We start from the raw sequence: 26,646 nt of genomic DNA, 5'->3' as shown, positions 1-26,646 counted from the left end.
CCTCGCCTCCATTTGTGGTGCGCTTTAAAACCTTGACGTAGTTGGCTACACGTTCGCCTTACAAGCGGATGGTAATGGGTTCGATTCTCAACCCCTGCACCAAACCCTCGTCTGTCGCCGGATCCGCAGCCCATACGGTGGCGACGGAGCACTACCGACTTCCGGACGATACACGATACATTAGAACCAAATCTCTTCAATATATTCTTCTCCCCTCTTGGCCATTAATTAACCAACACCTTAGGGGGGAGGGGCCTATCAAGCATTGCTCCCACTTGTTCTACCACACCACCGTTTATTTCTTTAGTTGCATTTCAACAAAATAGCTTGAAATAGAAATCTTAGAGATACTAACTAAACACAATGTAATGTAATGCGGCTTCGTTGCGATCGAGTAAACGATGGAACGGAAATAGGAATCCCAATCAAATAGATCTTCTTCCTGCCTTTGTACCATTAGATAATTCCTATGATTTTTCTGCAGAATTCTCAGAGTTCCCAAAAATCCCGAAAAGTTTTAGTACGAAATTCCGAGAAGTGAATCGTCACATTCACATCCACAAACATTCTCTTTCACATAGTCGCTTAAGCCAAATACCTTCGAGCTTAGGTAGGTAGTGACAATCCCCGACCGTCGATCAACTCCAACGATTGCCGAGATGGAATCGTACGATGATCACCATCATCGTCATCATCGTTGAATCTGCGAAAAGCCGGTAACAGCCGGTATGCCGGCGTTGTTGATTATAGCTTAGCAGCGATATAGTAGCAGATCGTCAACTGTTTGCAGCCCACGCACGCACAGCGATATGCATTACAATATGTCGGCAGTGTAGACGCATAGACGATAGGACTCGTTTGTCTACTAATTAAATGCAACCACCTGGGTGTAGTGAAAGATGGGTGAGGTGAGGCGACTACTAACTTCAGCACAGGTGACTACCGGACCACACCAGTCAGTGTCTTCACTAACCCCACGGGAGGGGGTGACGGGTGGTTCACCATTGCTTTGCACTCTGCGGAACTCTCAAGAAGCGTATAGCAGATATCTACTCATCATTAGTGTTGAACCCATACCTGAACCAGCAGAGGCGCGTTTGATTGTGGTGCACTCTACAGATTACGATATTGCGGTTTGCGGGTGCGGATTTATCAGGCTAGCGCGCACGAGTCTCGGTCGTCCCGTCGGTCTCTTGTCGTATACAGTCGTCGTCGTCGTCATCATCATCATTTGCTACTTCACCGGCCGGACGGACTGGAGCTTGAGGAGCCCAAACTTTTCAAATCGGGCGCGCTCAGCTCAGTTTAGATCTAGACTCGGTCTAGTGCGGTTTGGTTGTTTTTTTGTTCGCCAATTTTGGATCGGATTTTGCCCACCTGTTTATGTGATTGGTTGCTTTCGAATCTGGTTCGATTGTTGGAATAATTGAAGCTGAAGACGGTTGCGGGTGGAAAAAAATAGTTCGTGCTCGAGTGTTGATTTGAAGTGGTTCGCGGGTTTTTGCTTCAAGTGGTTAGCGTTTATACAGCAGCTTAATCTGTTTGGATCAGTGCGCTTTGTGTGAAGGGCAAATTTAATAAGGGTTGCTGATAAAAAAAGTGAGTTCATTACAATTAATTAGAATAATTTTCCCATACGAAGTGAGGTGTAGATGATGGGTGGTTGATATGAAATCATCTGCAGCGCGGGCGGGTGAGATGTACAGCGTGTGAGGCCAGATGACACAACATCCGAACTGGAACTGAACTTGAGGTTCATGCAAGGTTTGACTGAACAGCGAAGCGCATGCAAATACCTACCTATATAATTGGAACGAAATGACTGAGCAGATATGGTTTACTGAAATTCTGAGCGTGTTATTGAAATTAGAAACAGTACAGTATTAGTGAGATTTTGCTTAAATCTCACTGAAAAGTGTAAATTTGATGACATTTGTGAATAACTGATGATTTGAAAGAATAATAATAGTGTCATGCATTGGATAATTATATATAAGTGACACAATACGCATAATACACATAATTTAGAGGAATAATTGGTGGCATATGATGAATAACTAAATCTGAAGATTGTCGCGTTCGCTAGATTCCTTTTTTTCTAATGACAAAAGTTTTGTTTTGAAGTGATATATTTGTGACTTGTTTATTTTACTCGGTGATAAAAAAGACATACACAATTTCCGTTTTTAAAAACATTTTGGGAATATTTGATGGAGGATTTAAGAATTTTATTTGCTTATTTTCCATTATATTATCAATTATTTACAATTTTCTCTTCACCTACTTACATTGAAAAACGTACACTTGTCACCATTGGTGTCTAATGAGTAACACTTGCGGAGTTAAGCTGGGGCACGATAGGGCACGCGACTTACCAAATCGAATATTTTCCCTGGAATTTAATCACATACGCCAATCACATATTCTGAATCAAACAGATTTTTCGCCAATTTTTATAAACACTGTCGGAGTTAAGCTGATTTTTGAGAAAAGAACTGGTTTTCTAGAAATCTAGGTATTTCCTCGGAATTTATATTAAAAAATTATTTAGCAATTTCTTTAGACATTCCTTTGCAAAATATTTTTGAAATTGTTTTAGATTTTCGCTTGGAAATTTCTTCGAGGATTCTTTCTGAAATTTCTACAGGAATTTCTTTGAAAATTACTTCTGAAAATTCTTCAGAAATTCTTTCCTATCCAGGAATTACCTCCATGAATAACTTAGAAAGTAACGTCAGTAATTATTTTTGATATTCAAAGGTCTTTGGCAATGCATCCGTAAATTACTTCTCGAAGGAATTCCAAAAATTTCTTCCTAGAGTTTCGGAAGGGATTTCCTGAGAAACTGCTGGAAGAACTTCTTAGAGAAAATTGCCGAATAATTGCTGAAGCGATTAAAAAAAACTGAAGGAATTTCTAATTCAATTTCCGCAGGAATTCCCACAATAATTTCCAAAGGAATTCATAAAGAGATTTTCAGGATTTCCAAAGGAATTTCGAAAAAAAAACCGAAAGAGATTTCCAAAAAAATGGACTGTTAAAGCAATAAAAAAATGGGAAGGAATTTCCGAATTTATTCCTTAATCAATTTCCGTAGGTATTTCTCCGGTATCTCCAGAGAAATTTTGAAAGGAATTCCTAAAAGGATTAGTCAAGGAATTTTCAACATTTAAAAATGTTTGCAAGATTATTTTTTGGACATTCCTCGTTAAATTTTTATAGAATTTTCTCCAGAGATTTCTTTAGAAAATCCACCGGAAATTACTTCGGAGATAAATCAGAAATGCTTTGAAAGTTCGTTAAGATATTACTTTCAAAATTCCAAGAAGGACTCAAAGTTTTTCTACGATTTTCTTCAGAAATTACTTTTAGAATATCCATCGGAAGTTCCTTCATGAACACCTATGGATTTTTCTAGGAATACCTTCGGGGATTTCTTTAGGAGAAATCCTCCCGAAATTTATTGCTTTTAAAAATTCCTTTAGGAATTTGTTCGGAAACTGCTTCAGGTATTTTTTTGGAATATATTCTAGAAATTCTTCCAGTAATTTCTCAAGAATTTCCTTCGTAAACTAAGAAGATATTCCTGGAATTCTTTCGAAATTTTCCTCAGGAATTTTTCTTACCAACTCTTTAGGAATTTTCTTTAGACCTTGGGAGATTCCTTTTGAAATTTTCTTGAAGCATTCTTTCGAAAATCTCTCCCAAAATTTATTTGGAAATCCCTTGACAAATTTGGAAGGAATTTTATAGTGTTTTATTAAGGGAATTTTATAAACTACTAGCTTTATGTACCCGGCTTTGCTTGGGATTGAAAAGTAAATTATGTTATTGAAATATCTTATTGTGGCACCAAGTTTCACAGAAAGATAGATCGATACATATATGCAAATCGATGTGTACCGAATAGACGAATAGAGAGGATGTTTTGGTTTGTCTTTGTGTTCTACTTGGTGTTAAGCCATTTAGCCGAATGCCGTTTGACCTAGTACTACAATAGGCTACTAATTGCATCTCTCGGACTGAATATTCATACCTCTTTCCTCTCTTCTTTATTGCTATCGTTTACTAACTTCTTCACTTATCGTTTTTTTCTCTCTTCTTCTTTGCTTTTTTTACATTCTTTCTTCTTTGTTATATCTTTCTCCTTTTCCTTATTTTTCCCGTTTTAGTGCTTTTTTTCTTTCTCTGCTTTCGTTTTCGTTTCCCATTATTTTTCTTTCCACCTTCTTCCTTTCTTCTTCCTCATTTTTTCTTTCTTTCTGTCTCTTCCTTTTTCCGTTTCACTTTTCCATTATCCCTTATTTCTTTTTTCTTCCTTTTCTATTCAACTTTCTTCTTTTTCTACTTCCATTTCTATTGTGTCTTTAGTCAAAATTTGGTTTAAATCGGTTCAGGAGTTCAGAAGTTAAACTAAATTGTCCGTTTGCTTAACAATTCTTCCAGGAATCTCTCCGGGAATTCTTTCGAATTCTGGGTTCCTGAAAATTCGTATATTCTCTTTTTTATATCTTTATTTTCGGCCCTTGATCTCTTAAATTGCGGTTTATCTCTTAAATTCGGATATTCTCAAGTACTCCTTGGGAACTTATTTCAGGGTTTGCTTCGGAATTTTTTCTTCCTTAAGGAACTTTCGAAAATTCTAAAACAATTTTTTTTAATAATATTTCTTTTGCAAACTTCTCCGAGATTTTCTTCAAGAATACCTGTAGAAATATTTTCAGAAATTCTTCCAGGTATTGCATCAGAAATTTCTTTCGGTTCCCGTATTTCCTCCGGAATTTCCGAACGAATTTCTAAAGGAATTTTCGCAGCAAATCTTAAAGGAATTTGCGACATTCTTGAACTTTTATGGGAATTCCGCAAAGAATTCTTCCGGAATTTCCTCCAGAGATTCTTTCGGAAAATTCCCAGGAAATTACTTCGCAGATAGATCTAAAAATTCTTTTGGAAAAGGAAGATATTTCATCGAAAATTAAAAGCAGAAATTCTAAAAATTTCTTTAGAATTTCCCTAAGGAATCCCTTCATTTTTTTTGTTAGGGAAACCCTTGAAAAGTCCTTAAGGAATCCTAGAAAAACCCTAAGAAAGATTTTTAAGGCTTAAGGAATCCTAGCGTCTTAAACATTTCTTAGGAAATATTTTCAAAAGTTTCTTCGAAATTTTTATTTCTTCAGAAATTCATTCGGAAATTTTTCTAGGGATTCCTTCAAAGATTCCTTATCGAATTCTTTTGAATTTGAATTTTGAATTTTCTTTGAAAATTCCTTTGGATATTTGATCGGAATTCCTAAGGAACGGAAATACCCAGGGAAACCGTTTTGAGAAAACCTTCCGAAATTCTTTCTGGAGAAATCCTTCGGGAATTATTTTCGAAATTCCGGGAATTGGTTTAGGAATTCCTTTGAACTTTTTTAAGAATTTCCTTAAGAAATCTCTTCGGAAACTTAAAAACTTCTGAAACTTCAGGATTTCTTTCGATTTTTTAGGAATTACTTCGGACATTTCTCCGGATATTTTATTAGAAACTAGCGAAAAATACCCAGCTTTGCCCGGGTGTATATGTTGCAAATGTCACATAGGTACGGAACTATTTGCAGCACCGCACTCTAAATCAATTCAATCAAAGCTAACCCAAAATTGTATTTCAATGATTTATCACCTCTCCCAGTAAAATTCAGCCACTTCTTGTATATACTAACATTGTGGCCCCCAAACGAATCGCTAAGAGAAAATATCTTGCAAATCGGTTCACCTTGTTCGTGAGTTAAATCGTCAAGAAGGAAATTTCAACTCATTTTTATTTAAATAGATTTTTTCGGATATTCCTTTACTTTCACTTCGAAAATTCTTTTAGGGATCATATGGAAATTACTTTAAGAGTTCTTTCGGAAATTTCATCTGAAAATTCCTTTGAAATTTCCGTAAGAAACTCTTCCGAAAATACCTTCGATATACAGGGGTTAGGCAAAATGATTGAGATAGGCAAAATTTGGCCCAAATTCAAATCCTTATAACTTTTTGAAAAATTGATGAAATTGGACAAAACCGGAAGCATTCGACGGCAAATTTAATCAAGATTTAGGAACATGTGCGGTCACGAATACTGGCCACCGGACACCGGAGATGTTCCGGATTTTCGGAGGCCATGTCAAAAACACATTTTTTCTGCCGCTCGTATTTTTGTGTGGTTTGAAGTTACATCGATAAACATTATTTTCCTAGAAACTAGATCTTATTGAAAATTGAATGCGGGCTGTTGCGCTAAGATCCGTTGAAAAACATCCGAGATATGGCCATTTCAGTAAACCTGGTTCCGGATACTTTGGTCAATTATGTGCCTCCTTCCAATCACGTATATTTTATCCGGTACCATATCAATATTGGTATCAAACTTCAAGATTTTTCATGGAGATGCTTCAGGAAGCATATGCAGGACGATCAGTTGCCCTGACCACTCTGTAGTAGGTTCCAGGTGCCCCGGGGGAAGTGGCCAATTTGAAAAACGTTCAGAACCCTATCAATATGGGTATCAAACTTCAAGATTTTTCATGAAGATGCTTCAGGAAGCATATTCAGGATGATCAGTTGCCCTGACCATTCTATAGTAGGTTCAAGGTGCCCCGGGGGAAGTGGCCAATTTGAAAAACGTTCAGAACCCTATCAATATGGGTATCAAACTTCAAGATTTTTCATGAAGATGCTTCAGGAAGCATATTCAGGATGATCAGTTGCCCTGACCATTCTGTAGTAGGTTCAAGGTGCCCCGGGGGAAGTGGCCAATTTGAAAAACGTTCAGAACCCTATAAATATGGGTATCAAACTTCAAGATTTTTCATGAAGATGCTTCAGGAAGCATATTCAGGATGATCAGTTGCCCTGACCATTCTGTAGTAGGTTCAAGGTGCCCCGGGGGAAGTGGCCAATTTGAAAAACGTTCAGAACCCTATCAATATGGGTATCAAACTTCAAGATTTTTCATGGAGATGCTTCAGGAAGCATATTCAGGACGATCAGTTTCCCTGACCATTCTGTAGTAGGTTCCAGGTGCCCCGGGGAAGTGGCCAATTTGAAAAACGTTCAGAACCCTATCAATATGGGTACCAAACTTCAAGATTTTTCGAGGTGATACTTTTAAATGCATTTTAGAACCAGCAGCTGTCATGACCACTCTGTAGTAGGTTCCAGGTATCCTGGGGAAGTGGCCAATTTGCAAAATTTTCGAAGCCATATCAAAATGAGCATCAAAGTTCGCCGGAGACGAGCCAGCCTAGGGCTGAAAGTCTCCTTAATAAAGACAAAAAAAAAAAAAAAAAAAGCATCAAAGTTCAAGGTTTTTCATGGAGATGCTTTTGGACTCTCCTGTCGAATAGAGTACGTCGCAGCACGAAGTTGACCATCTACAAAACGCTCATTAGACTGGTCTGCCTCTATGGCCACGAAAGTTGGATGTTGCTGGCGAAGGACCAACGCGCCCTTGGAGTTTCCGAATGGAAGGTGTTGCGGACCATCTATGGTTGGGTGCAGATGGAAGACAATGGAGGTGGTGGTGGAGGTCAATGAACCACGAGTTGTAACTGTTAGGAGAACTACCACATGGTACAATTTTGGCGGTTACGGTGGGCCGGGCATGTAGCCAGAATGTCAGACGATAACCCGATTGAGATGATGCTTCGATAATAATCCGACCGGTACAAGAAGAAGAGGCATGCAGCGGTCACGGTGGATCGACCAAGTGGAACGCGACCTGCGGATCTTTCGCAAAAATGAAAAACAGACGTCATATTCAGGATTTTTCATCATATCAACAAATACATTGTCTTCCAAAATAATTTGATAATCGGCAGGCTTCACTTTGCCCTTAAGTGCCATAATAGGACCATGGCCATGCCAAGATATAGCACCCCACACAATTGCTAAGTCATGCTTGCGACCTGCTGCCATTGATGGCAGACTATCTTACACTTGGTCGATCCCCCGTGACCGCATCGCGCCTCTTATTCTTGTACCGGTCGGATCATAGTCGAGCACCATCTCAATCGGGTTGTCGTCTGACATTCTCGCTACATGCTCGGCCCACCGTAACCGCCAAAATTGTACCATGTGGTAGTTCTCCTAACAGTTAAAACTCGTGGTTCATTGGCCTCCACCACCACCTCCATTGGCTTCCATCTGCACCCCACCATAAACAGTCCGAAACACCTTCCATTCGGAAACTCCAAGGGCGCGTTGGTCCTTCGCCAGCAACATCCAACTTTCGTGGCCATAGAGGCAGACCAGTCTAATGAGCGTTTTGTAGATGGTCAACTTCGTGCTGCGGCGAACTCTATTCGACAGGAGAGTCCAAAAGCATCTCCATGAAAAACCTTGAACTTTGATGCTCATTTTGATATGGTTTCGAACATTTTGCAAATTGGCCACTTCCCCAGGACATCTGGAACCTACTACAGAGTGGTCATGACAGCTGCTGGTTCTAAAATGCATTTAAAAGTATCACCTCGAAAAATCTTTAAGTTTGATACCCATATCGATTGGGTTCTGAACGTTTTTCAAATTGGCCACTTCCCCCGGGGCACCTGGAACCTACCACAGAGTGGTCAGGGCAACTGATCGTCCTGAATATGCTTCCTGAAGCATCTCCATGAAAAATCTTGAAGTTTGATACCCATATTGATAGGGTTGTGAACGTTTTTCAAATTGGTCACTTCCCCCGGGGCACCTGGAACCCACTACAGAGTGGTCAGAGCATTTGATTATCCTGAATATGCTTCCTGAAGCATCTTCATGAAAAATCTTGAAGTTTGATACCCATATTGATAGGGTTCTGAACGTTCTCCCTGAAGCATCTTCATGAAAAATCTTGAAGTTTGATACCCATATTGATAGGGTTCTGAACGTTTTTCAAATTGGCCACTTCCCCCGGGGCACCTGGAACCTACCACAGAGTGGTCAGGGCAACTGATCGTCCTGAATATGCTTCCTGAAGCATCTCCATGAAAAATCTTGAAGTTTGATACCCATATTGATAGGGTTCTGAACGTTTTTCAAATTGGCCACTTCCCCCGGGGCACCTGGAACCTACTACAGAGTGGTCAGAGGAACTGACCATCCTGAATATGCTTCCTGAAGCATCTTCATGAAAAATCTTGAAGTTTGATACCCATATTGATAGGGTTCTGAACGTTTTTCAAATTGGCCACTTCCCCCGGGGCACCTGGAACCTACTACAGAGTGGTCAGGGCAACTGATCGTCCTGCATATGCTTCCTGAAGCATCTCCATGAAAATTCTTGAAGTTTGATACCCATATTGATAGGGTTTCTGAACGTTTTTCAAATTGGCCACTTCCCCCGGGGCACCTGGAACCTACTACAGAGTGGTCAGAGGAACTGACCATCCTGAATATGCTTCCTGAAGCATCTTCATGAAAAATCTTGAAGTTTGATACCCATATTGATAGGGCTCTGAACGTTTTTCAAATTGGCCACTTCCCCCGGGGCACCTGGAACCTACCACAGAGTGGTCAGGGCAACTGATCGTCCTGAATATGCTTCCTGAAGCATCTCCATGAAAAATCTTGAAGTTTGATACTCATATTGATAGGGTTCTGAACGTTTTTCAAATTGGCCACTTCCCCCGGGGCACCTGGAACCTACTACAGAGTGGTCAGGGCAACTGATCGTCCTGCATATGCTTCCTGAAGCATCTCCATGAAAAATCTTGAAGTTTGATACCAATATTGATATGGTACCGGATAAAATATACGTGATTGGAAGGAGGCACATAATTGACCATAGTATCCGGAACCAGGTTTACTGAAATGGCCATATCTCGGATGTTTTTCAACGGATCTTAGCGCAACAGCCCGCATTCAATTTTCAATAAGATCTAGTTTCTAGGAAAATAATGTTTATCGATGTAATTTCAAACCACACAAAAATACGAGCGGCAGAAAAAATGTGTTTTTGACATGGCCTCCGAAAATCCGGAACATCTCCGGTGTCCGGTGGCCAGTATTCGTGACCGCACATGTTCCTAAATCTTGATTAAATTTGCCGTCGAATGCTTCCGGTTTTGTCCAATTTCATCAATTTTTCAAAAAGTTATAAGGATTTGAATTTGGGCCAAATTTTGCCTATCTCAATCATTTTGCCTAACCCCTGTATACCTGTTTCATTCTTTAGAGAATTTTCGGAAAAAATCTTCCAACAATTTTTCAAAATAATCCCTGCAGGAATTTTGAAAGAAATTTGTATTTACTTAAAGGATTCCCTGGAGCAAGGTTGTTAACGATCATTCAGTAATTTGCGTTCGATCATTTAGTAGTTTATCAATAACACATTCCAGAAGCTGAATTTTAAAATGTGTTATATGGTGGACTTTTAGTGCGAAGGTTTTTCTACAACTCTGCCTAATGGTTCGTTGTTTGAATTCCACTAGTAACGGAGTTATAGCTATAGTTTCAGTAACTTAGACTTACGGATAACAAAATTCCAATCATTTAGTTTGAGTTACTGTAACTAGCGCTCTAACTTCGTTATTAGTTGAATTCTAATAACGAACCATTAGGCAAACTTGTAGAAAAACCTTTGCACTAGAAGTCCACCATACAACATATTTTGAAATTCAGCTTCTGGAATGTGTTATTGACAAACTATTATATGATCGAACGCAAATTACTGAATGATCGTTAACATCCTTGCCCTGGAGAAGTTTCTAAGGAATTTCTGGAGAAATATACTAAGGCCTCTACAGAGAATTTTCCCAAGAAATCAATCGACGAATGTCAAAAAGAATTCCTGGTGTAATTTCACTGCAGTGAATTCCTGGAGGAGTTTTCAAAAGAATTTCTGCAGGATTTACTAAAACATATACCGACAAAAATCCTAGCTCAATTTCCGAAGAAATTCCTAAAAGGATTTCTCCTAAAGAAATTTCGGAAGGTATTTCTAAAACAACTTCTGTATCTATTCCTGAGGGAAATGAGAAGGATTTTCCTTAGGTATTTCCGAAGGAACTTCGAAGGAATTTCAAAGGAATTCCTGAAGGAATTTCCAAAGGAATTTCAAAAAGAATTTCCGAAAAAATAATCAAAGAATTCGTAGAAGAATCTCCTATTTTTTTCAAATTTTTATAGAATTCCTTCTATGGATTTCCAAAGGAATGTCTGGTTTTATCTCCGGAGTAATTTTTTGAGGATTTTCTGGAGAAACCTCTGGAGGAAATTCCGAAAAAAATCTTGGAGGAAATTCCAAAGAAATTCTTGGAGAAACTTAAGAATGTCGGAAATTTGTTCAGGAGTTCCTTTAAAAAATCCGTTTCGAATTCACTCGGAAATCGTTAAAAAAGTTCCCTAAATTTTGTCCATGAATTGTGGAAGGAATATTTTCAGAAAATCTCCGAGGAATTACTGGATCAATTCCCGAGGGAATGGATTTCCGATGGTATTCGAAGGAATTCCTAAAATAATTTTCCAAAGAGTTCTTGGAATCATTCTTATATTTTTTTGGAAAATCGAGAAGGTATTTCCTAAAGAATTATCAAAGATATTTACGAAAAAAAATCAGGAGCTAATTCCCGAGGTATTCTTAAGAACGTTTATAATTAAAAAAGTTAACTATTTTCCACAACATATACAAAATGATGTTCAATTATGGATCAGCGATGGATTACACCGATACCAACATTTTAGATAACTCATCTCGTCAATTGTTATCAATGCTATTTTTGGTATGGCATGTACAGTGAGAATAGATTTCTAGTCCCGAGAAAACTATTCAATTGGTGAGCCCTGCATTATTTGTTATTTCTCGGCCAATCACGACTAGCAAATACGATGTGTACAGGCAACAAAGTTAAGCTAAGCTAAGGTAATTCGGGTTGGATAGACCACTGGATACTGGATAAGCGCTCTCGGTAACTGTCCCTAGTAGCACAGTTCAGAACAATTTTGTTGCAGCAACTCCTATGTGACTATATTTTGTCGCATATGAGTTGCAGTGACTGGTATATGACAAGTGTGGTACTCGGGATTTGTTATCTTGCCCCAAATCGATACAATAATTCGCTTTTCTTGAGAGTGTTTTTTAGGAAAACTGATAAACTTTACTCTGCGCTGAAAATGGTTTGATTGCTTACCTCAACCAAAAGCATTACCTCAAATTATTGCTTTCTTCCAAACAGGCTGACTGTACAGGTTTTGATCAAGGCTCTTAATTTGGATAATTTTGCAAATATTACAAATCTATTTCGGAACTGATTTGCGATTTTGGCGTAACTTATTTTGTAAACAAACATTGGAAGGCAAATTCCTGCCAAATCAAAAAAAGTCTGAGAAAACCACCGTATGTATCCGACAGAATAGGCTTTCCTCTAACAGATGAGGAGATTAGTTCTAGAGTAAAATCCTTGCATTCTGTGAAATCGATAAATCAATGTTTGTTTACAAAATAAGTTACGCCCAAATCGCAAATCAGTCCCGATTTATTTACTGAGACTATGACTGAAATGGCTTTTGTGATACAAACACTGTGCCAAAAAATATCCGTAAAGTGATTTATGAAACATTTATTATTCAATACGGATGGGTCATATATGACCCAAGACGAAAATCATCTGTCAAAAATCGATTCTACGGGATAGAGCCTAGTTTTCTTCAGCAAAAATGTTTAAAATTGACTGTTCCATCCAGGAAAAATATTGAACAGGTCTGGATATGGGCCCTCCTTAGCCGTGCGGTAAGACGCGCGACTACAAAGCAAGACCATGCTGAGGGTGGCTGGGTTCGATTCCCGGTGCCGGTCAAGGCAATTTTCGGATTGGAAATTGTCTCGACGTCCCTGGGCATAAAAGTATCATCGTGCTAGCCTCATGATATACGAATGCAAAAATGGTAACCTGGCTTAGAAACCTCGCAGTTAATAACTGTGGAAGTGCTTAATGAACACTAAGCTGCGAGGCGGCTCTGTCCCAGTGTGGGGATGTAATGCCAATAAGAAGAAGAAGAAGAAGAAGATATGGGCACTGGGATCCCGAGAAACACAATTCAGACAAAAATGGCTGCAGCAACTTGATTGTGACTAAATTTGGTCACATATGAGTTGCAGTAACCTACATGTGTGTGATCCCGTAACACGGTAGATCACTTTGACGTAGTGTATTGCGGTGTAAGATCTACCAAACAAAGCCCTAGCTTAATCCATTTTCCTAGCTAGTGCAATAAGTTGTGGTAATTAAGGATTCATCGTATTTAGTCCCCGCTACCAACAGCAGTCTCAGAAATAAAACATAATTAATGTTACCTTGCAGACAGTTGAAAGACTCGAATTCCTCTGGTTTGAGGCTAAACTGTATGCAGTGGAAACAACTTTTCAAGCAATTAGTTAAAAAAAACCTCGGTACCCGTCCCTAGGCTGAACTGACTGCTGGAAAAATCGAGTTAGGGGTTTAAATACGTACTAACTCTTCTTGAACTGGTGAACAATGGTAGTGAGAGGAACACACGGAAGTTCTTATTGCTGAACAAATTCTCTTGCTTGAAATGTTTTTGTAGACAGAAATAAATCCTGGTTTTAAGAGTTTTACTGGTGATATTCTAGAAGCAAGACAAGGATGTGGCTAGGGCTCCGATGCATGGCCAAAACAGTATTACTGTTCTGTTTTCTCAAGACAGGATTGATTTCCTATTGATAAGGGGCGCGCCTTCAATGGGATTGCTCTCTGTGAAGGGTCTAAATAGCGGGACCTTGTCATGGTGCTCTTGAGAAAACAAAACAACAACTGTATCGAAACCGATACTGCATTGCTTATCAATAGTAATGGAGTAATTCGACATGCACTTAAACACTAAGGATACGGGTAACGCTACAATAGATCTAATAACTGGTCGCAGTGGCACACCCGAACAGGAAAAAAAAAAAACCTACATGTGTGCTACTAGGGATGATCTAAAGTATCTATCCTATCCAAACTATCCTTGAATTGTGATTTTGATTATCTGAGGAATGAACACCATACTTTACCATATTCTGGTTAAATATTCGAATCCGAAATGCGTTATGATAAAATCCTTCGCCTGTCCAGCGATAAAAAAGATCTATTTCAATATCTACGACGCTCCAAACAGTCCTAGAAGTCAGATATCAATATTCAAATCGATCAACAAGAAGATCTACGATGTCATCACTACTTTTATGAGTTAGAATAGCTCCACGGCACTTCGTTACACCATCCTAGACACAATACAGAGTTCGTTCATTATCTACGACACTTCAAACCAGGGATGCCAGATACAATTTTTAAATGTCTGTGTTAATCTCAGTAAAATGTCTGTATTTGTCTGTATGGGGCTTCAGTGGTATACTGGAAATAGAGAATCACTCAAAACCATACATTTTTGATATCATATCAAGGCTTCAATAATCTGAAATTCGAAATAAGTTTTCGTTCCATGAAACAATTAATAAAGTATAATAAAAATAATTGTAATTCATTCAATCTCCGTTAGCGATTATCCAGCTGAGATTCAGCGGCCACTCCCCATCTTTCGAGTCCCCCCGGATTCACAAAACGCCAATTTCTATTCTGCGTTTTTCGCCTCAGAGCTGCCTCCGCCCTCTCAATGAGTAATGGAAAATCATCAGGTCTCGATATGGTTGGTTATTTTATCATCAAAAACGTACCCAACTCCGCCAAAATCTGGTGCTGGGGTTGATCATGGTCTGATCGAATCTTTCCAGATGAATGGCAAAAAAGCCTCGTTGTGCCCATCCACAAAAACAACATTGTTTCTCGAGATGTACCGGCCTATTCCTCTGACAAGATGTGTCTTCAAAGCCGTATAACGGTTTGTAAATCAGCGGCTGTAAATTAGAAGTCGATTATAGGTTCTTACTTACTTACTTATGGATCCTGTGCACCTCCTGTGGTGCAAAGGGCCGACTTGAAAGATCTCCATCCTGAGCGATGCCCGGCTATCGCTTTAACCTGTTGCCAGGTTAGATTTCGGTCGACTTCTTTTATTTCTTTATTGAGGCTTCGCCGCCATGAGCCTCTGGGTCTGCCTCTGCTGCGATGTCCCGCTGGGTTCCAGTCTAATGCTTGCTTACAGATTTCGTTTCCGCCCCTACGTAGAGTGTGGCCGACCCAGCCCCACTTCCGATCCTGAATTTCTGTTGCTATCGGCCTCTGGTGACAACGACGATGGAGCTCGTTGTTTGAGATCCAGTTGTGAGGCCACCAGGCCCGAATTATATACCGCAGGCATCTGTTAATGAACACCTGCAGCCGTTGAGTGTTCTCCACTGATACACACCATGTTTCGCTAGCGTATAACAGCACAGATTTCACGTTAGAGTTGAAAATTCGTATTTTGGTGCGTTCACTTATCTGCCTGTTTTTCCAGATATTTCTTAAACTCGCAAAGGCAGCCCTTGCTTTCTTGATCCGTGCGCCTATGTCGATCTTGGTACCGCCGTCTGACGCCATTTGGCTACCAAGATATTGGAAGCTTTCAACATTCTCCACTGGTTGCCCGGCTACTGTGAAACTGGAAGGAGTCACCGTGTTTACATCCAACGATTTGGTTTTGTTGACGTTGATGACTAAACCTGCCGAGGAGGAGCGATCGGCAAGGTCGTTGAGCTTACTCTGCATATCAGAGCGCCGTTGCGCGAGTAGTGAAACGTCATCCGCCAATTCGAAGTCGTTTAGGTGCTCCATGGTTATAGGCTGCCATAACAGCCCGCGGTTTGGTTCACGGTCAATCGCATCTACCAGAATCTCATCGATTACGATGAGGAACAGTAACGGTGATAGAATACATCCTTGCCTCACACCAGCTACGACCCGGATAGGGTCGGACAGGACCCCATTGTGCAGCACTCTACACGAAAAGGCCTCGTACTGTGCTTCGATGAGGCCGTGAATTTTCTCAGGAAACCCCTTGCGTCTCAGGGCGCCCCACATATTCTCGTGATTGAGACGGTCGAAAGCTTTTTCATAGTCAATGAATACCAAGTAAAGGGACTCTTGGAATTCGTTGACCTGCTCCAGAATGATGCGGAGCGTGACAATATGGTCCACACAGGATCTTCCGGCACGGAATCCGGCTTGCTGCCGCCGGAGAGTCGCATCGATCTTCTCCTGAATCCGGGCTAGGATAATTTTGCACAGAACTTTGAGAACGGTACACAGCAACATAATGCCTCGCCAGTTATCGCATACAGTCAGGTCACCCTTTTTGGGCACCTTCACTAAGATACCTTGCATCCAGTCGACCGGGAAAGTTGCGGTGTCCCAGATATTACGAAATAAACGATGCAGCAGTTGAGCGGATGTCATGGGGTCAGCTTTGAGCATCTCGGCTGATATGCGGTCGACCCCTGGGGCTTTATTCGATTTCATGCTTTGGATGGCTGTTTGAATCTCTAGCAGTGATGGAGCTTCGGTATTGACACGTGTTATACGTCGGATCCTAGGCAGATCATGCCGAGGTGGTGATGGCCTGGTTGGCACTTGAAAAAGTTGTTCGAAGTGCTCGAACCAGCGTTTCAGCTGGTCAGTTGGGTCGGTCAATAACTGATCATTCGCGTCTTTCACAGGCATCGTTGCATTCATCTTCGCCCCGCTTAAGCGTCGTGAGATATCGTAGAGGAGGCGAATGTCCCCGGTTGCGGCGGCTCTCTCTCCTTCGTCGGCCAGAGAGTCTGCCCACGCTCGCTTGTCTCGTCGACATGAGCGTTTTACTTCCTTCTCAAGAGCCGTGTATCGTTGACGGGCTAAGACTTTGGCTCCTCTGGTTTTCGATCGCTCTATCGCGGCTTTGGCTTCTTTTCGCTCCTCTATCTTCCTCCAGGTCTCATCGGTGATCCATTGTTTTCTCTGGGTGCGTAGTTCACCCAGATTGTTCTCGCTGGTGGCGATGAAGGCATTCTTGATGGCGGTCCATTGGTCTTCCACGCTGCCACCTTCCGGAATATCTGCAGCACGCGTCTCCAGTTCTTCAACGAAGGACCGTTTCACCGTGGCATCTTCCAGTCGGCGTGTGTTGAATCGTCGTCCAACTCTTTCCTCCTGCCGACGAATCCGCGCAATGCGCAGGCGTATTTCGCCGATGAGGAGGTGATGATCAGACGCGATATCGGCACTACGTTTATTCCGTACATCAAGAAGGCTCCGTTTCCATTTTCGGCTGATGCAGATGTGGTCGATTTGATTTTCTGTAAAGCCGTCACGGACCTTGTGAGCCGGTCGATGAGGGAAGAGCGATACCCGCTCACCATGTTGTTATTACCACAAAATTCTGCGAACAGCTCTCCGTTTTCGCTCATTTCTCCGAGACCATGGCGTCCCATAATGCGCTCATGGTTCGAGTTGTCGGATCCGATCTTCGCATTGAAGTCGCCCAAACAGATCTTGATATTACCCTTCGGAATTCTATCTACGACGGCATTGAGTTGACTGTAGAAGTTCTCTTTGTCTTGCAGATCGGCAGCATCGGTTGGCGCATAACATTGGATTATAGTAAGGTTTCGGACCCGTGTTCTAAATCTGGCAACGATTATCCTTTCACTTATAGGTTCCCACCTCATAAGCGCAGAGTGTGCCTGAGCGCTTAGTAGGAAGCCAACTCCGCGATGCCGGGGAGCGTGTTCACCTCGTAAACCAGAGTATAGCAGAACTTGTCCCGACGGCGTTCTGTGTTCTCCAAAGTTTGGCCAACGGACTTCACTCAGTCCCAGGATCTCAAGCTTCATGCGGCGTGCCTCATTGGCAAGTTGTGCCAATTTACCCTGCTGGGCTAGGGTTAAAACGTTCCATGTTCCTATTCGTGTCCGTTGTTTCGCGCTAAGAGTCGTCGCCGTAAAATCAGTCCGTATTCTTTCATTATCGGATTCTCGAACAAATTGATGTTTCGGGAACAGTAGGTTGTTGGCCCAAGGTTCCCTATCCACCGGGATGGGGCTGCCATCTTAGGTATAGCTTCCGGGGAATAGCATTTCATACTCAGCCGCTGGATGCCAGAACAGACGCTGTTTGAGCCGCACCTCCTTGGTGGACAGACGCTCGATCAGTCGGGTCAAATTTGTTTAAAGTCCCACCCAACACCAGGACTAGGTTCGGCTTTCGCTAACAAGCGTTCCTCCCGGAATACGGCACGGGCGCATACTTCGCATATCTGAAAGATGTACTGCACAACGCGTACAACGACGCCAAGCACGCGGATCTAGAACATTTCCAAGGCCTTCATCAGGACTTCTAACAGTGGCAAGAATGGGGATTTTCCGGCAACCTCCTTTCTTTTGTCCGAAACTTGGTAGACTCTCCCAAGTAATATTTTAAGTTTTATTACGCTCTTGAAGACCATAATTTACTCCTCAAGAGTGTTATAAAACCAGCATAAAACCAAAATGTTACTAGGGCTGATAACCAGCAAATGCGTTCGAGGACACGTTCTCATTCCGCTGGTTGGGTGACTAACCCATCTCCAACAAAAAGATTGTGGAAGTTCTCGGAGTCTCCATTCATCGGAGACTCTCGTTCCTTTCGCACTCCCGCGAACTCAAATTAAATTGTCGGACCAGACAAAACGTGGTTCGGACCTTGTCTCATCCTCATCGAACCAACAACAGGAGGTCCTTCAATTCCTACGTTCGAGCCGCCTCAGAATTGTTACTCGCAACACCAACCGAGTCTGCCTGTGCCGAGGTTGGTATTCTGCCTTTTTGCCACCGTGCGCTGGCGGTCATCTGCCGCTATCCGGCTCGTTCGCCGCAGCCACTGCTGGAGAATACAAGATCCCTCTCCTTGCTGAAGGGGGCCGGAATCGACGCACTACGGCCTGCGGCGAATATAAATAGTTTGCAATTTCCGCAGGGGTGACAATTCCGTGTCTATTAGAAGGTCGGTGGTTGAGCTACAGATATTTCCACAACTATGAACACAGGTTTACGGATGGGTGGAGTTGGCATTGGGGTCAGTGGGACCGGTTTCACTATCTCGGACCGCCTCCCAGATGTGTGCTGCATTTTTTCGCCTGAAGCAGCCACGGCGCCGTCATCTACCCGTCCAGGGAACCCATCCCCGTACTTTTAGTTTCTGCCAGCGCCATCTCCACATTCCAGAGTGATAAGCCTAAGCACAACAGAATCCAAAGCATCTTAGCGAACATGCTCTCGAACACTTGGATCATGAGGCACTGCGGAGTGCCTGGCAACAACAAGGCGGATCTCCTTGCCGAGTCGCACATCAGGGCCAACATTTCAGGATGTCGTCCCGTTTGGTGATGTCAAAACCTGCATGAAGAAAATCATTTGAGAAAACTGGGAATAACTGGACAACTACATCCGTTTACATCCGGAAAATTAAAGGGACTACATCGGCGTGGACATAGGTTCCCTATTTTAAATAACAGCAGATCATCTCCCGGCTCCGAATCGGACACAGGCGGCCCATGCATAATTTTGGCAGAAGCCCTTTCTGTACTATCTGCAATGCCTGTGACGTTAGCAACTCTGTGGAGCATTTTGTCAGTGGATGCTTTTAAAATCAAATTCTTCCATTCAAATGTCCAAGTCCACCTTCGAATTACTTATAAAATCTTTATGAAGTTTGTACAATTATTCCAAAGAATTTACATTTAGGCATATTATTAGGTCCTCAGAAAAATTGATTCGATTTTCTTTGGTGTTGTTCTCTCAGGATTCCCTACGTAATGTTTTCAGAAGCAACATTATAGGTTTTAATTTATACTGGAATCATCATCGGAGATTCTCAGGTTTTCATGATTTTCTCTGCTTCGTTTTTCCTCCAAAGATAACAAATGTCTGTAAAAGTCTGTAACATCAATCAAAAGTCTGTATAATGTCTGTAATCTGCATGATGTCTGTATGCAAGACCAAAAGTCTGTATAAATACAGACATGTCTGTACATCTGGCATCCCTGCTTCAAACTGTCCTTGAGTACAGATCCTAATATTTAAATCGATCAACAGGCAGATCAACGATGATCTAGCATGAATTTACCGCCACAAAATTTTGTATGGCAAAAGACATCTAGGAAAGATCCATCATGACTTCTTCTTCTTCTTCTTCTGTGGTACTACGTTCCCACTGGAACTTGGCCTACTCTTCAACTTGTTAAAACACTTCAACGTATTCCATTAGCATTTCCTCAGTTATTAATTGCAAAATTTTCTATGCCTGCCATTGCAGGAGTATGTAACTTGTGTGGCAAGTACAATGAACAGACTATGCCCAGGGAGTCGAGAATGTTTCCCACCCGAAAACATCCTACACCAAACCGAGAATCTAACTCGCCATCTCCGGATTGGCAATTCTACGCCTTTGCACACAAGGCTAACTGCAGACCCACAAATCTATCAAGTACGTCATCCATTCATATCCGTAAAGTACGTTACGCAAAAAATATCATTTCAACCTCCCCACCCCCCTTCCTCATACTTTTTGTTTTGAACCTCTTGAACCAAATATATTGTCGATTGAATGTGTTACACGCATAATTTAGTTCTAAGTACGCAATCCTCATTTATTGGTTAACTATCATGATACCCCTTGGCAGGCATGGGAAAAATCAAATTTTCAAATAATCGAGGATGAGCAACACTCTCATGCGATCACAAATCCAAATTATCAATTGATAAAAACTCGCTAGCGAGTGAGAATCGTTCGACAATTGTATCTCGATTTAAGCACTTACCGTTACTTTTTGAACTTATTTCTCTACCTAACAATAAAACACAATGCCAAGCATCAGAATGACCTCCATTGTTGACATTAAATTTGTATTGGAAAGGTTTAAATTTAATTGATAATTTTGTGTTTATTATCAATTGATTCCAAAATTTGAAAAGTTATCGCCAAGGAAAACTCGCCTACTTTTCACACCTGAGATGTTATCAAATGATAACTCCAATCATTATCGTGTGAGAATGATTCAACACAACCCTGCCCCTTGGTGCTTTCAATACTTATAGAAGTGGTCGTGGTCGTACATCGTACGTGACCATATAGAACCCTAAAAAATTGAGTTTTAACAATTGCAGTTCTAATTGAGCATATAGAGAATATGTATAAAATATACAAGTAGCATTTCCAACTTTAAATTAGGATTGAGGCCTCATAAAATGCTTTGTTGTTTATGTTGATCATCAAGATCTGAACTAATAGAAGGTTTGGAAGCCCAAGAAGATCTAAAAAAAAGTTTTTCATCATATTTCTACTTTTTCATGGTTTGCATCCGTTTTCGAAGCAGTATGTCCAAAATTGAATTGATGTGAAAAAAATCCGTCTCGAGTCGGTTAATAATATTATTTTGTGTAATAGGTGTTTCGACTATGCGTCTGATTTGAGAATTTCGGGCTCATTCAGTAGCCGCTTAGTTGCGAAGGGCGGCGGAGGTCCTACGTAGCTTAGTTGGTTTCAAGCACCAGTCTAGCATACTGAGCGAGGAAGAATTTACGAAACAAGGTCGGGGGGACTTTCTGGGAACTTCAGAACACATTGTCGGGTAAATTACCAGAGGAATTCGAGAGGAATTTCTAAATAATCTCGCCGACCCACGCCGATGTGCCACTGCCGCCGATTACTAACGGCCTGACGCCACCACACCGCCACTGATTAGAAATGAATTATCACATCGCCGTCGACAATACTTTAATTGGCCAACAGGTCTAGATAGCTTCACTATACTGATACAGCGAACATCGTGGTATCAGTGTCGACGATGATTGCCGCCTGTTCGACATGGGCTATTGGAAAAGCCGTTCCTAACTATACCTATGATGGTTGTATACTCCGTGTTGTCCGGAGCTAAACCGAATGTAATGTCGTATTCCAGGTCACTCGTTCTTTTGAGAAAGCCGTTAGGCTTTCAAATCAGATCACTCCGGCGTACTCGCTTCTTGGTCCTGTGCACCGTGAGTTCGAGGCTCGGAGGCTCCGGCATACACGTAGAATCAAACACGGAGATATGAATCCCAAAAAAACTGTTCTCCTGACACTATTTCTTGAATAACTGACTTAGTGAACTAGATGTTGCCGGTCAAAACTGGTCAGAACTTCCAGTATGGCCAATGTAGTAGCACATATACAAACCGAAAATAGGACATTTCCCTATAAAATTCTCTGCTTACTACTTCTGTCACCATTTCGCGTGCATGTTGTACGAAACAAAATTTAGTAAGACATTGTCAATAGACGGCGCTAGTGAGAAATGTCAAACTTGAAGGAATACGATGCACGTGTCTCCGCATGTAAAATTTATAATAAATTATATTTATATTTTAAAATTGTTGTCTAAGTATTTAAACAATTCCTATCAAGTTTATAATGTGTTCGAGAAAAATAGGTATTTTCCGTCTTGCCACTTATTCTTGATTTTCGAATACCTTTAATATATATTTTCTTTTAATCATATAAATGCGTTCTTTGATCTAGAATTTTGAACTGGCTTACTGTATTTGGTGATAAACTGGAACACTGAGATGAGAAAACAGAATTTTTAAATACTTTTTTATGGGTTATAGACATTCCATAAGAGTTTGACCTATTCTAACTTACTAGACCTAGAGTCACCCCCGATGAAGGCACATCCATTGTACTACCCGGAAGTAAATCAATAACTTTTAAGATCCCTGATGTTCCTTTTTTGGCCTTCAAGTTCTGTTTCATTGACCATTTAATCATGGTGGTTTAATTACGCCACATTATTGTGTATTGGTGATCGATCAACATCAGGAGGAGCGCTACCGATAGTATTATTTTGTGGACTTTATTATCGCCATCTGTCGCTTAATCACTATGATAAGAAAAGGCACCAACTGCAGCCTAAATACAAGCCTACAATCAGTAAGAAATGCAGAACGAATCAAACCAAAATAAGCTGATAAAAAGAGAACTTGGGGTGTTGCAACGTTTCTTCTCACATTTCGCTCATTGCGCTCAAGCTCATCTCATAGTCATAGCTGTTCCTCTTACGAATTCCTGGAATCTTTCTAGAATTAAGGGAAACCACGAAGTGTTGAACGACTAAATATCTCACCAATTGTTGAACAACATTCGGCGAGTTGACCTAGTACAGTGGTTCTTGATGTTTTTCTTGAGAGACCAGACCAGACCAGAAAACTAACGCGATATAGGCAATCAAAAAAGTTGTCTGCCAATTAATTTTATACACCACACTTCCTATAACATTTTGAGGACTTTTGGAAGCCTTCCCAGCCTTCTGAAAGCAAACTTCCGAGGCACTTGGAATGAGACTTCCGAGTCTCTAAAAAAGAGGCTTCCAAGCCCCTTGGAAGGGGGCTTCCGTGGCTCTTGAAAGAGGGCTCCGAGCCAACCCCTTGGAAGGGGGCTTCCGAGCCTCTTGAGAGCAAGCTTCAGCCCCTATTGACAGGAGGCGTCCTTGTTTCTAGAAAGGAGGCTTCCAGGCGTATTGAAAGTAAGCTGCCAAGTCTCTTGAAAGGAGGCTTCCGAGCCTCTTGAAAGGAGGCTTCCGAGCCTCTTGAACGGAGGCTTCCGAGCCTCTTGAAAGGAGGTTTCCGTGCCTCTTGAAAGGAGGTTTCCGAGCCTCTTGAAAGGAGGTTTCCGTGCCTCTTGAAAGGAGGCTTCCGAGCCTCTTTAAAGGAGGCTTCCGAGCCTCTTGAAAGGAGGCTTCCGAGCCTCTTGAAAGGAGGCTTCCGAGCCTCTTGAAAGGAGGCTTCCGAGCCTCTTGAAAGGAGGCTTCTGAGCCTCTTGAAAGGAGGCTTCCGAGCATCTTGAAAGGAGGGTTCTGATCCTTTTGAAAGAAGGCTTCCGAGCCTCTTGAACGAAGGCTCCCGAGCCTCTTGAAAGGAAGCTTCCGAGCCTCTTGAAAAGAAGCTTCCGAGTCTCTTGAAAGGAGGCTCCAGAGCCTCTTGAAAGGAGGCTTCCGAGCCTCTTGAAAGGAGGCTTCCGAGCCTCTTGAAAGGAGGCTTCCGAGCCTCTTGAAAGGAGGCTTCCGAGCCTCTTGAAAGGAGGCTTCCGAGCCTCTTGAAAGGAGGTTTCCGTGCCTCTTGAAAGGAGGTTTCCGAGCCTCTTGAAAGGAGGCTTCCGAGCCTCTTGAAAGGAGGCTTCCGAGCCTCTTGAAAGGAGGCTTCCGAGCCTCTTGAAAGGAGGCCTCCGAGCCTCTTGAAAGGAGGCTTCTGAGCATCTTGAGAGGTGGCTTCAGAGCATCATGAAAGAAGACTGCCGAGCCTCTTGAAAGAAGGCTTCCGAGCCTATTGAAAAGAGGTTTCCGAGACACTTGAAAGGAGGCTTCCGATCCTTTTTAAAGGAGGTTTCCGAGCCTCTTGAAAAGAGGTTTCCGAGTTGATACAACGTGTTGATGCAATCACCGCAAACAATTTCCAGTGTCACTCATGACTGCAGTGTCTTCTTTTGGCTAAAAAATACATCATTCCAGCTGGGCCATGCGTTCTTCATAGATCGGGACTCGTTACGCCTATGTAAGTTTTGTGTATTGCTCCACAGTATGTACCAACTTTTTAATCAATTTCAATTTAAAATATCGTTTCATTGCAAAATAATCTCTCACCATAGTAGCAATTGCTTCGAATTACTTCTCTGACCAAGACTATGTTTCTGAATAGAATTCCCCGAACAATAACGATGACTTATCTCAGTTATTTCACCCATTATCTATTTTCGCCGATGACTGATGAGACAGCGACGTCCGATAGCACATTGTTGAATACAATGCATGTAGGGTCATTACATGATATGTAAGTCTTCGAACCATTCACGCGACTCATCCATTATAGAGAGAAATCCTTCGGTTATCATCTGTTTGCCCCACACAGATTTAGCAATTGCGTTGTCATCGCTCAATTCATGTCGACCCCATCACTCGAATTGAAGGAGTTTCCCTGGAGACAACAAACGCATTCATCCTTGTCCGAAGCCGTCGTCGTCATCACAGTCGCGAAATGCCAGCAGAGTCCTCCCACGTCCTCGGAAGTCGCGCGCTCTGCGTACGAACGCGCCATCACCCGTGTCAGAATTTAAATTGTCGCAAGCAATTCCATTTGTATACCTTCCTACATACTAGATAATTATCTCGCTCATATCAGAGGAAGATGCGCGTGACCGACGTGGATGTGACTGAATTTGAATAAGGGGAAATGGAGACAAGATAATCAATTGGAACAATTTATTCAGTCTTAAAATCTTGGTAGTTTGTTATGGACGTTATGTAAATTAATTTTATTTTTATGTTCGCAAAAGCTATTTTGGTCTGAATATTATCTTTATCGGTTTGCATCACAAGTTTTCATGGTCGAAGTACAATGCACTTATCTCCCCCAGGTATTCTGAAACCTAGACGCGCCTTAGCAAAAACGGGTTCCAATTTTAGATCTCATGTCATAATTTCTCTGCTACTTATGATTGAAATTAAACACTTTGTAAAGTGGTTCGTCTAATCTACAGTAAAGTGCCTTCTTGTGGACAGCATTCCGTGCGATCGAAGCATTTTTCATTGAGCACGTCATCTGACTTGTCTTAGCAAAGCTGTAAACTTGATCCTCTAGCAAGTTTCAAGTGGATTGAGACAAAACTCAACTTACCAGCTTACGTTGCTACTACATTAGAGTGCTTGCTACTAGGTAGGTCGTGCGGTGGATAAGTGCCTTCAAACGGTGTAGTGTCACCATGTTAAGATCCAAGTGCACTCCATAAGTTAGCCGCATTGTGACTTGCAACTGCATAGATATCGAATGGCTCTGACTATGAAGACGAAGACGCCGGGTGCCGATGAAATAATTCAGCAATAATTACCCGTGTGCGAACCTGTTAGTCGACATTGATTAACACGTTAGAATAGTCAAGTGACGGCATGGCTCACAATATTGCTTTCGGAAAATATACCAGCGTGGATGCAGCACTGGTATTCTGAATTTCATTGTTGTTGTTTTTCAATGTTTATTTTCAGATAATTGAAAACTTTATTTCGTGGTGTGTGTAAATTTATCTTATTTGGATTGTTGTTGTATCGAATGATGATTTTTCATAGAAAGGAGCAATAAGGCATAGATTATTTTTGTTCAATATCGTGAAAGGGATTTTTTGAAACATCACACTGTTCCTAGTTTATGATAGGATGGTAGGTGCTACGAAACAAATAATACTGTGACATCATCGTGTACAATTAAGAAAAAGCAACTATTCCGCTTAATCCGGGTAGAAGAAAATAGCAGCGTAAGTCAGCTCAAGATCGTGGATTGAGCCGAAAGGGGGATAATTAGGTTCATTAAACTAATTCAATAAGTGATTATTATTTGGCGCATGGCGCGGCCACATTCCGAAATATGGGTGTGACACGAAACAAAATTTATTTAAAAAGACCAATGGGTTTATGTCGTAGGCCGTAGGACTTCTAAGTGGAAATGCTTTTATCTTCAAAAACTCTTATTGTATGTCTAAATCTCTTACTAATCTATTTTTCATAAATAATCGGTTATATCGGGATATTGATAAAAAAAATACAATTGTTTTGAACAATAAGTATTAGAAAAAAAACCTTTCTCAAAACACAAAACAAAACAGATTTGTAGTAAGCTCTTGCTTATTATTGTTCAACAAGTTTTTTTTTGTGTCAGTTGATGAATAG

At 41.4% G+C, this 26,646-nt stretch overlaps 1 protein-coding gene across 1 annotated transcript in view; it reads left to right on the top strand.

The window, feature by feature from the left end:
- Positions 1-870: 870 nt before the first annotated feature.
- LOC134225275 (cationic amino acid transporter 3-like) overlaps positions 871-26,646 on the top strand; it is a 141,251-nt gene continuing 115,475 nt past the window's right edge. The window contains exon 1 of the mRNA XM_062705216.1: positions 871-1,599. The gene's annotated coding sequence lies outside the window, so the exon portion shown is untranslated. The remainder of the gene's footprint in view (positions 1,600-26,646) is intronic.

The sequence above is a fragment of the Armigeres subalbatus genome, chromosome 3 (genome assembly GCF_024139115.2).
Source record: "Armigeres subalbatus isolate Guangzhou_Male chromosome 3, GZ_Asu_2, whole genome shotgun sequence".
Taxonomy (NCBI): Eukaryota; Metazoa; Arthropoda; class Insecta; order Diptera; family Culicidae; genus Armigeres; species Armigeres subalbatus.
The sequence above is the reverse complement of the archived record's forward strand: the minus strand, read 5'-3'. Positions and strand labels throughout refer to the sequence as shown.